A 13,130-nucleotide genomic window follows, 5' to 3' on the forward strand; every position below is an offset into this window, starting at 1 on the left:
TGTATTGGTGCTTCGGGGGTCTTGCTAATGCGACATAGCACCCACCAACATTCCACCAGAATCTGTGCTGCAAAATCCAAATATCACTCCTTCCCTTCTGAGTCCTGCCATGCACCCAAATGGTATTTTTTGGTCACATGTGAGGCATTGCCGTACTCGGGAGAAATTGGGGCACAGATTTTGGGGTGCTTTGTCTCCTTCATTCCTTGTGAAAATGAAAAATTTTGAGCCAGAACTGCATTTTTGTGTAAAAAATTTAATTTTTCATTTTCACTGCCCAGTTGTACCACAATTAGTGAAACCCCTGGGGGTTTGAAATGTACACTATAGCCCTTGATGAATTCCCTGAGGGGTGTAGTTTCCAAAATGGGGTCACTTGTGGGGGGTTCCACTGTATTGGTGCTTCGGGGGTCTTGCTAATGCGACATAGCACCCACCAACATTCCACCAGAATCTGTGCTGCAAAATCCAAATATCACTCCTTCTCTTCTGAGTCCTGCCATGCACCCAAATGGTATTTTTTGGTCACATGTGAGGCATTGCCGTACTCGGGAGAAATTGGGGCACAGATTTTGGGGTGCTTTGTCTCCTTCATTCCTTGTGAAAATGAAAAATTTTGAGCCAGAACTGCATTTTTGTGTAAAAAATTTAATTTTTCATTTTCACTGCCCAGTTGTACCACAATTGGTGAAACCCCTGGGGGTTTGAAATGTACACTATAGCCCTAGATGAATTCCCTGAGGGGTGTAGTTTGCAAAATGGGGTCACTTGTGGGGGGGTTCCTACCTTTTAGCATCTTATGGTGCCTAGAAACCTACATGGTGCCTAAAAAATAATCTCATAAAAAGGAGGCTCCAAAATCAAGTAGGTGCTCCTTCTATTATGAAGCCTGTGGTTTGGTCAACGTGCACACTAGGGCCACATATAGGATATTTATGAAAACAAAAGAATTGGGGGAATCAATTTTTAGTCACATTTATCTAGTAAAATCTACTGTGTTCCTTAGAAAAATGTATTAAAATTGAAAATCTGCAAAAAAATTGAAATTTTGAAATTTCACCTACACTTTGTTTTAATTCCTGTGAAACACCTAAAGGGTTAACAAACTTCCAAAATGCTGTTTTGAATATTGTGAGGGGTGCAGTTTTTTAAATGGCATCATTTATGGGGGTGTCTCACATACAAGTCCCTCAAAGTCACATCAGAACTGAACTGGTCCCTAAAAAAATTTGTGTTTGAAATTTTCTTGAAAATTTGAGAATTTGCTATTCATATTTTAAGCCTCCTAGTGTCCAAAAAAATTAAAAGGAGGTTGAAATAATGATGGAAACATAAAGTAGACATATGGTCTATGTTAGTTATTAACTATTTTGAGTGGTATGATTATTTGTCTCACAAGCAGAAAATTTAACATTTTGAAAATTGCTAAATTTTCCATTTTTTTACGACATTTTGGTATTTTTCACAAAAAAACACAGACTGTATCGACCCAAATTTACCACTAACTTGAAGTACAATGTGTCACGAGAAAACAGTCTCAAAATCACTGGGATAAGTAAAAGCAAAAAAAAGTTATCCCCACTTAAGTGATACATGTCAGATTTGAAAAAAAGGGCTCTGTCAGGAAGGCAAAAACAGGCTGCGGCGGGAAGGGGTTAAAGTGCATTATGAGGTCCCGGTTTGGCTCTGGATGCAAAAACATTTGCAGCTCTATGAAAAAAAGTACTTTTGAAACTAGAAATAGTTAGAGATGTGCGGACTCGGATTCCGGAGATCTGAGCCCCCACGAACGTCATCAATCCGAGCACGGTTCCGAGCAGCGCTCCGGCTCCGGCCACGCGGGCAAAATGTCATTGCCCGGCGACAGATTTCGAGAGGTTTTAAATAGCGGCTCCCGCGCCCGCCATCTTCACTCCAGTCTAGTAGTGGGTTGGGAGAGGGTGTGTTGGTGCTGCTGCTGGGGCTTAAACTTGAGTTTGACCTTGAACGCAATATTTTATGCGCGTGGGCTGTCTCTCTCAGTGCTGCTGTGTACTCTGTTCTCCTCTCTGTTCAGGGTGGGATCACCCTAGCAAGGAGGACAGTCGGCTCTAACTGTGTACTTGTAGTACTACTGTCTCTTCTGTGCTGGAGCCTACCTCTGGTGCTGTGCTGTACCTAATATTATATATATTAATAATTAATTATATATATATAGTCTACTGGTGCTGCCTGCACTGAATAGAGGCTACCCGTATTATTTACTCATGCCACTGGAAGTGCTACTGCCTGAGTGTACCTACCTACTAGGCTGCTATATATAATTTAATTAAAAATAATACCTGTCCTGCAGTGCTGCGTGGAACTGTAATAAATAATTCCACGCTGCTGGGGCACTGACGTGTGCCACTGCCAACCAGTACCTACTGCAATAATATATATATAATGAATTATTATAAATCCTGCTGGTGCATATAGTAGTCTGCTACTGCTGTAAATACTGTACCTTTTGTGGTGCCCACTGGCAGTGCTACTGTCTACCCAGTAGTTTATCTACCTACTAGGCTGCTATATTAATGTTTAATTAATTAATGGTGAATTTGGTGCCCTGTTGTGGATTCACCAAATTCACCATTCGGCACACCTTGAGCTGTGAATCCAAATTCGTAGTGTATCAATTAATTTGCCCCTGCGGTCTATCTTATATAGGCAAAACTGAGCGATCATTCAAAGAACGCATCACCACACACAGGTCGACCATCAGACAAGCGCTCGCAGGTGGCAAGTGTGACCTACCTGTACCTAAACATTTTGTCACTTTTAAACATTCTTTGCCATCCCTGAGGTATCGCATGATTGACCATGTGCCACCGAACATCAGGGGTGGAAATCGTGGTCTGTCCCTACTAAAATGTGAAACAAGGTGGATATATAGGCTTGATACGCTGTCACCAAAAGGTCTCAATGAGCATCTGGGCATCGGCTGTCTCTCCAGAAAATGATCCATGTATGGCCGCTCTCATTACACCTGTTCAATAGCTCCCCGACACTAGGGGACCCTTCCTAGTTTATCGTATGGTGTGTATACATTTTGCGTACGTACATCCAGTCACCCTCAGTAAGAAGTTTTGGTATTGACACAGTGACAGTATTCCCTTAGTGTTAACTCCTGACGCTACATTCTTACCGTGACGTCCTCTCCTTACTTGCATATCCATGTATTGTTTTGTTACATTTGTATATATCGTATTCATGTGTCACTATGGTAACGGGTTGCTATGGTGATGGTTGCACGACCTGTCAGTTACATGACGTCAGTCTCTGTGCGCCCACTGCGTGGACGGCCAGACTGTGCGCTGACTTGCTAACACTGGGGTGTATAAAGGTATGTCACTTTCTTTTGTTTGTTGCCTGATGAAAATGTCTAAATAAAGACATTGAAACGTTGCTTTAAACCGGTTTCCTGTCTGGTTAATATGCGGGGAGTGCCACACCACCAAAAATTGTTTGTATATATATATATATATATATATATATATATATATATATATATGTATATATATATATATATATATATAGTCCATTGGTGCTGCCTGCACTGTATAGAGGCTGCCAGTATTATTTACTCAGTCCACTGGTGCCACTGGCAGTGCTACTGCCTTAGTACATACCTAGTAGTAATACCTTCCTACTAGGCTGCTATATATAATTTAATAAAAAAATAATACCTGTCCTGCAGTGCTGCGTGAAAGTTTAATAAATAATTCCATGCTGCTGGTGCACTGACGTGTGCCAACCAGTACATAATAATTAATTATAAATTCTGCTGGTGCACATATACTAGTATTGCTGACGTATCTACCTGCCTTGTGCCCACTGCCTAGTACTGCCGTATCTACCTGCCTTGTGCCCACTGCCTAGTACTGCCGTATATGCCTGTCTTGTGCCCACTGCCTAGTACTGCCGTATCTACCTGTCTGGTGCCCAGATAGGGGTCTTGTTGGATGTTAAACTGATCAAAACAGTTACACGCTTGCAGACAAACTCTGTGCTGCACGAAACACCCACAGCTCCTTGGCTGCACATGGTAAACAGTGCACGATCAAGCCAGATAGGGGTCTTTTTGTGGCCTAGTTTTTCTGCCATCCTGTCTGCCACTGCAGTGCCACTCTTACATGAGCCACGTGTTTGTGCCGCACACTTGTGTGGCTTAGCATAGTTATCCAGCTACCTCTGTGCAGATTTTTGCCCTAAAAACAATATTGTGAGGTGTGAGGTGTTCAGAATAGACTGGAAATATATGTTATTGAGGTTAATAATAGCGTAGGAGCAAAAAAATAAATAAATTCTGCGATTTTAGCACCCTAAGCTCAAAATGTTTAGGGGGTGTTTTGGAAAAACTCATTAGAACCCAAAACCTGAAGGTAATCAGAACCCAAAACACGAAAAGTGGCTGGTGCACTTCCCCAGAAATAGTACAGCTCCCACAGCATTAACTGTGTTCATAGCAAGTCTATAATAAAATCTCCTACTCCCTTTGGCTGTATTAAAAGTTTGTAGATTTTAGTTTAGTAAAGATTAAAAAGGTATAATTTTCTGAAGACAATATGGAGTCATGCTTTTCTTTCTACACGTATACATTCAAGATCCTACGCAAATTATTTGCTTCATCGACTTTATCCATTACTTCTGTTTGGAAGCAATTTTCAATAAAAAAGCAATTACTAACATTTATACACATTTATGCAAACGCAAAGAAAGGGTTTTAAAAAGAACACAGAAGGGATTAGAAATCGTCATTTTCAGATGGTCAAAAATAAAAACAACAGGAAATGCTAATCACAGTATGTGATTTGTTCTATTCATACCCTAAGTAAACAATTTGCTTTTGTGACGGTATCGTCATTGTCAATACTTAAAGTGAGGAAAAGTTGGAAGAATATAGAGAAAAGAGAATTATTAAATGTATTTGAGTGTGGGGTTACAAAGCCCATTGGTGTTCTGGGAATTGTTTGAAAAAATAAAAGAAGAAAAGAAAATACATACATATCTTTTTTTTATCTCCGTACTGGAGTTATAATTTTCTACCTACAGCAAATTGGCTAAATTCATGATAACTAGCAGTCCTAGCTTTGCAGGCTAGTGGGGTTCATTTATCTAGCAGAGAAAAGCATTGAGCAGAGCTTCTCACGCAGAGCCATTGTGACAGGGCTAGTGCAAGCGAATTGCATTTTACATGACCCATAATTATTATTATTTATTTATTTATTAACAGTTTCTTATATAGCGCATACAAATTCCGCAGCGCTTTACAGAGCATAGTTATGAGCAAACACAAAACAAATTACATTACAAGACAGTTTAGGACAAGTACATGGTTAATACAGATAGTTGCATCAGGGGACAGGACACTGAAGCAATCATCAGGGTGGCAGAGGTTTATATATTCTAAGAAAGGCACATGAGGAGAGAGGGCCCTGCTCGTGAGAGCTTACATTCTAAAGGGGAGGGTTAGACAGACATGGGTGACACAGAAGGGGGAGAGGTGAGCATAAACAGGTTAGGATGAGAGATGGTCAGGTTTTATGCAGGAGGGTCGGAAGAGGTCAGCTTAGTGTTTGATATTTTAAGTCTAAAATAGCGCTGGGTCATCCAAGAGTAGACAGCAGAGAGACAGTTGGGGATATGAGTTAGGATGGAAGGAGAGCGATCAGGAAACGAGGGGTAGATTTTAGTATTTTCGGCATAGTGGAAGTCGAGTGAACAAATAAGTTCACCCAGAGAGGACATGTATAGATAGAGAAGAGGGCCAAGAATAAAATAATCAGGGACACCTACTCTCAATGGAACAGCAAGAGAGGTAAAGTCATTAGAGGTACAGCTGGGCATTTTCAAAACTGACAGTGCAAGTACAAGCATAAAGAGTGATATTCAAAAAGTTTTAGCAGATGGAGAAATGGTGATATCACAGCTGAATAGGCAGATTAAGCAGCCAGGAGTAGTATGATGTGAGAATGAAGTGAGCTCACTCAAAGCAGTCTCTTGGTTTTCTGGGTTGCTGGTGTCTTTCTGAGTCACTTTGATACGAAGATGTTAGGTTGGTTGGCAGTTTCTGTCCAGTGTAAGTCCAGAATAAGTCCAAGCTTTAATCTATGTAACTGTTTTCGCCCTACTTAAAAATATTCCTACTTTTAAAATATGACAAACTAACAATAGTCAGCCAGGCTGAGGTCAGCCTTGTGTTCACAATATATACTAAAAGCTGTTTCTAAGTTAATTGATTGAGACCCCACCCAGCCAGAGCCCCTCTTCCACTAGCAATAAAACTAAGATAACAAATGGTAAGAGGTTACATACCATCCCAGCCACTAATTAATTCTAACTCACTTTCAAATCTTATAAAAATATTTGCACAATTACCTAAAATATAGAATATAGCAGTGTGCAAGCAGATACTTCAATACTGGTGTAACAGATGATATGAGTTACCTAAAATATAGAATATAGCAGTGTGCAAGCAGCTACTTCAATACTGGTGTAACAGATGATATGAGTTACCTAAAATATAGAATATAGCAGTGTGCAAGCAGCTACTTCAATACTGGTGTAACAGATGATATGAGTTACCTAAAATATAGAATATAGCAGTTTGCAAGCAGCTACTTCAATACTGGTGTAACAGATGATATGAGTTACCTGTAATGAGAAGGAGACAGGAGTTACATCACAGTTGGTCCAGAATAAGTCCAAGCTTTAATCTATGTAACTGTTTTCGCCCTACTTAAAAATATTCCTACTTTAAAATATGACAAACTAACAATAGTCAGCTTGCAATAGTCAGCCAGCATAATCAACTAGCCTCTTTGTTTGACAATGTTGCATGCTTATTGGTCTTATAAAAGCAGACCTAAATATAAAAACATAAATTCAGTCATTTACTTGTACATTTTTAAATCCCTTTTTCATATGAACTTTTGCCTGTTCGTCAAAATGCCACTTATTTTACATGCCAACTTAATTTCTTCTTTACAGATTTTGAGCCTCAGGCTGAGTTGAACACTCACGCAAATGTGGCACCTGTAAAGCCTGTATATACATGGTTACACAAGACTCCTACCAGGACAAATTCCAACACACATGGAAAATCAAGGATAACATCACCTGTGACACGGCACGAGTGGTGTACCACCTGCAATGTCCGTGTAACAGAATATATATAGGCAAGACCATCAGGCCTCTCAAAAAACGCATACTTGAACATGTCAACAGCATCAAAAATGCCTCCAAGGATAAAAAAGCCATGAAGACCCTAACTCCAGTAGCCCGTCACTTTCATCGATATCACCAACAAGACCCCTCTGGGTTGAAAGCTTATGGGATGCTGAAAGTTAATCTGGGAATCAGAAGAGGCGATCTCGACAGGGAACTGTTAAGACAGGAAACCAGACTAATTTTTCTGTTAGATGCCATGTTTCCACACGGACTCAATGAGGAGAATAAATACACAGCCTATCTTTGAAATTGCCGACACCATAATACCAGATCGTGGTGGTCGACAAACTAATACCTACTAAACTGTATCCACCACCTCTGCCAATGTGCACACCAAATTGTGCACACTAAATATTATCACTTATAATAACCACTCGATATCATTATCATCTTTATTATATATAATTTTTTTATTTTTATTATTAGTGCACAAATTTATTTCTCACCAGATTTTCTCAGTTTTTTTACACTCATTTTATTCACTTGTTTTAACCCCCCTTTGTACTATGACATCACGGATGGTATCCACTATAACTGTACCTGACTCCTTTTTCATTCTCTCAAAGACATTCTGTGAGGGATTCACTGTGAGGGATTCACTTGGTCCCAATGAAAACTTGGTACCCTTAGTTTATTAACACTGAAGATGCACTACTAAAGGCCCATACACACTTGCCGATTTTCATCTGAAAATCGCTCAAAACGGCTGTTTTGAGCGATTTTCATCTGAAAATCGCCTAGTGTGTATGGCCCACAGATGATAGATTAGCGATGATGCGCGCTCCAGCATCATCGCTAACGAGGTCCCACGTCGGCTGGTTTTACCAGCATTTCTAGCGATGATGGATGGTTTCCATCCATCATCGCTATGTGTGTACGCAAGGCCGGGCTGAAAGATTAACCACTTTCAGCCCGGACCGCCCCGCCGCCTCCCCCTGCTCACTATGGAGCATTATACCACCGCCGCCCATCTCCCTCCCCCTTCTCCACTGTCACTGACAGTGTCACTCACGGACCCGGTCCGGCTCCCTTCCCGCCGCCCGCTGCCTCCCCCTGCTCCGTGCGGCGTGACAATACGGAGCAGGGGAGAGAAAAGATACATTGCCGCAGCATAACTCACCGGTCCTCCTCCAGCTCCCCCGGCAAACTATCAATAAAAGCATGTTAGCCCACTATATGTATACATCTTAAACGGGATGCACTGTCACCAATGTGAGGCTGCCCTATATATATATATATATATACAGTATATATATATAGCATGAGGGAGAATCACTGGCACTCGTCGGACTTCACAGCATAAAGAAATGACAGACACCGTCTGTCAGTTCTTTATGCTGTGAAGTCCGACGAGTGCCAGTGATTCTCCCTCATGCTATTTATGTACGCGAGTACAACGCAAGGCACCGGGGCCCTTCTTCGACTAATACACCACATAGAGTGCCAGTCTGACTTTCCTATATATATATATATATATATATATATATATATATATATATATATATATAGGAGAGGAAAAAAAGACTAGCACTCGTAGGTCTTTCTAGGAATCTGTATTCGGTTAACAGTGGAACAAACCAACGTTTCGGGGCAGCGCCCCTTTGTCAAGGTGTGTGTGAACACACACCTTGACAAAGGGGCGCTGCCCCGAAACGTTGGTTTGTTCCACTGTTAACCGAATACAGATTCCTAGAAAGACCTACGAGTGCTAGTCTTTTTTTCCTCTCCCATACTGTCCACCGAGACAGGCACCGGGGCATTTGGACCTTCAGAGTGAGTGCCGGGCCGCACTGTAACTATATATATATATATATATATATATATATATATATATATATATATATATATTATACATATATATATATATTATACATATATATGTGTATATATCATTGACATATATTATATATATATATATTATACATATATATTATACATATATATGTGTATATATCATTGACATATATATATATATATGTATATATCATTGACATATATTATATATATATATATATATGTATATATCATTGACATATATTATATATATGTATATATATTTATATATATGTATACATATATATATACGTATATATTATATATACATATATATTTAATAATGAGTGTATATATATATATATATATATATATATATTTTTTTTTTTTTTTTTGCACCACTGCCACCAATGTGAAGATGTTCACAATGTATACTGTATATACATATCAGCACCACTGCAATGTATGCGTTGGGGAGTGTCGGCGGTAAGTAACACATACATTGCAGGCGCAGGACAGCAATGTATGCGTTACCGCCGCCACTGCCTCACCAATGTATATTGTGGTGGTAACGCATACATTGTTGTAGCATGCGCACGTGTGGATCAAGCCCTTTTTGCGATCACAGGCAGTGAACACCTGTGATTGATCTCTGCCCGTTTGCTGTCTGATTGACAGCAGTGGCTATTGGAGGGTGCCACCGCCATATTCTGGGAGTTCACCAGAAAATGCAGGCGTTCCCTGGCCATTGGAAGTCGCCAGCGGCCTCCATGGCGCTGTGAACAAGGGGAAAAACATTCAATGGTGACTGGTTTCTCCCTACTTTCTCGGCTGCAAATGAAATTGCTGCCGTTCACATGGGTGAGATTTCGGATCCTTGTGGGGTGTCGTGGGGTGGCTTTTACCTGTTCACTCGCCTCCGAATATATGCAACCCAGCGTTAACTTCTGAATCAGGCCCTAATTACAGAAATACACAGAATAATATGGCCCCTGCTTCCACCCTTGGAATTCAAACCCCGCCCATTATGTTAATAGCATTTTATATGAAAGATTTTCAGCAAAGTCTTCCACCTCCTGAAAATCTCTTGCTCTTTGGGGAAAATAGCTCAGTGTGTACGCACTACTTTGGTGACAGACATATCTATCAAAGATTTTGGCAAAGTCTTTTGAAATGAAAATCTTCGAGTGTGTATGGGCCTTAAGTGCACGATGGTTCACAAATAGAAACGTCACTCACTTTCATCTTTTTATAAGATGCCCTTATCCTACATCACATATTTTCATTTCATTTATTACACAGAGACACAGCTTTTCTCTCATTCACGGTGTATTTCACTGTTCGGTGTGGCATTGTTACATTGTTTCATTTATAACTTAATTTGTCATGAAATTCTTTAGAATATTACAAAAAGTGGTTACATTTAGAACTCTGCAACGGATACTATAAGAATCATCCATGTTATTAGGCTACCTCTAGAATCTTTATGAGATCTTATGAATCTGCCCCATCCTCCACCTGGCCCAATCAGCACCCATGAAATGACATGATGTCATCTGTACCAATACGGAGACATATTCTAAGGGCCATGGGACATTATTGCATACCACCAGAAAATCACGATACGGCATACCACCAGAAAATCATGAAATGACACAAACCCGCATCAGTTATTTGGCCATGGATATGGACACTTACCAACTATGCCCTCGTCACATATCTTAAGATCACTGCACACTGCTAGTGAATCAAGAAATGACATCCCATCTCTGTCATCACTCCAAACCGTATCGGCAATCTGACCACCGGCATGGATGCTCACTAATCACATTCTCTCTTGTTATCCCTCTTCCTTATGAATAAACTAAGACCGGCATCTCCATGTCAGTAATAACTACAGAGATTCATCCCGTACGCATGATGATATTTCTATATGATGCCACTCGTCATGGCATGTGACGATGTGGACAGCACACGGCATAATGACATTATGGGAAAACATGACTGTTTTTTACCCAGCACAATACTGATAATTATGCCTCGATGCTAATACTTACAATTAATACGGACGCGGCTGGTAAATAGAAATAACAGTGACAGCCTCACACGTATTAGTAAATGTACCAATGAGGCGTCAAGGGGGCGGCACACAAGAAGAGGAGGATTCCCACTAGCCGCGCACACCCATCTGAAGCGACGTTCTCATTGGACACAGTAATTAGGAATCCCAATGCGTACTTTAAACAAGCGACGCCCACTAAACAGCCATAGGCTGCTCCACACACGGAGCGAACAAAAGATTGGCTACAAGCCTATCACTCATGATGGTAACACTGACGCCCATTAGAGGGAAAGGTATTTAAACACCTCAGAAAGGCCTGTCGGGTTGGCCTTGAAAAAGCTAATGCGAAGCGCGCGCCGGCTAGCGGTGACGCTCTCTGACTCGCACTCTGACTAGGATGTATTTTGAATTGTGTATTTTACCCACAGGAACCCCTTATTTGTAGTGTGCATCGCTTGATCGCTGTGCGGTAGGCACGACAAGTGACACACTGGGACCACTTCTCTTCAAACTTATTGGGGGCACGCCATAGCATACCTTCTTATAGCGATATTGCCTTAAGCTGGAGCGGGCTCCTAAACGCCCACGGCTTATCAGATAGGCACTTACCGCATTAGCCGCTTCTACAAACGTGCCATACACAGAGGGGGCACGCTGTTATACTATATTCAGCGTAATTACCCATACTCTGGACTTTGTCTAAAAACGTTTTTTGTACACCTTCATTATAATTGTTCCCTTCGGACTATAGGTGTACAACTATTCAGCACTTACTAGCGGCTCATTTACCTGGCAGCCCCCTACTTACTGTTATATACTGACTATATGTACCACCAATCAGAATGTTTTGAACACACTGCTACCATTAAAATGCAAAAGGGCAAATTTATAATGCCCATATAAATCATGTTGATGTTGACACAAATAATCAACATGCTGGAGTGACTCTCTATAGCATCATACATCAGAACAGACCAGTTGCAAATTATCATCTAACAGAGTTGTACACCACTGTTACTTCTTATTAGGTGCAATTCCTGCTCACTATAGGAAATAATATGAAACTCTGGTCCATGCTCCTTCAGTGATCGGTCGACATTTGTGTTGACCTTTTTCCCAGAACTTGTATAAAACCTTATTTGTGACACACTTAAGAGTTGCAATTTCCTCCTATTGGGTATTACTCCAGCCCACTCAAAGAGAGGTTTTTTGACACATGCTCCTATAGTAAGGATCGACATTTGTGTTGACTCTTTCCATAGAATCCCAATAAATCCAAATTTTGTGATATATACGTGCCCATGGGGCTTATTCTATAAGAGCAATCACCCAGATCATCTGTATGATCAATGACCGGTGGCACTGGCCGTTAGGAGTGTCAATTAGTGTCAACCTATGAACAAAAGATATTAACATTGTGGTTCTCCTCGCATTTAGTGCAATTCCAGCCCATGAATAGAGGTTGCAGAAACCCATGTTTATTGGTTATTGTTCAGTTCTTTTTCATGCAAGCTGGTCGATATCTGTGTTCACCTTTTACTTTGAGAGTCTTCCTTCCATCCTATTAGCAGTGTCTCAGGGGACATTCAGTCAGTCACCATTACACGAGTATATATTTTCTTGAATTGTGGCCCCTACCATGCAGGTGCCATAACACACAAACCACCCCGCTGGCGACAGTGTGCATGCACCTACATAAAGGGGAATTGAGCCAAGTAGACACCCAGATATTGTATTCACATGTTATTAATATAAGTGTCGGATAAATACCTGTGTTAACACCGATACTTACCCACAGTCATTATTGGTGTGAAGTCAGAGAGCCGCCGTTTTTTAAACACATTTTGCATATATGTTGTGTATGTGTGTTTTTATATTTCGCCATATTAAAAGATATCAATAAAAGTAAATTTTTATTCGTTTGAATCTCTATAGGTGCACCACACCAGGACATACTTCTCTCTCTCTTGTCAATTGTCCATATTTTTGTGTCCAGTGGTAGCACACCCCTGCTGAAATTCTATTAGAAAATCCTATAATAGAT

The sequence above is a fragment of the Crinia signifera genome, chromosome 1, assembly GCF_055691185.1.
Source record: "Crinia signifera chromosome 1, ASM5569118v1, whole genome shotgun sequence".
Classification (NCBI taxonomy): Eukaryota; Metazoa; Chordata; class Amphibia; order Anura; family Myobatrachidae; genus Crinia; species Crinia signifera.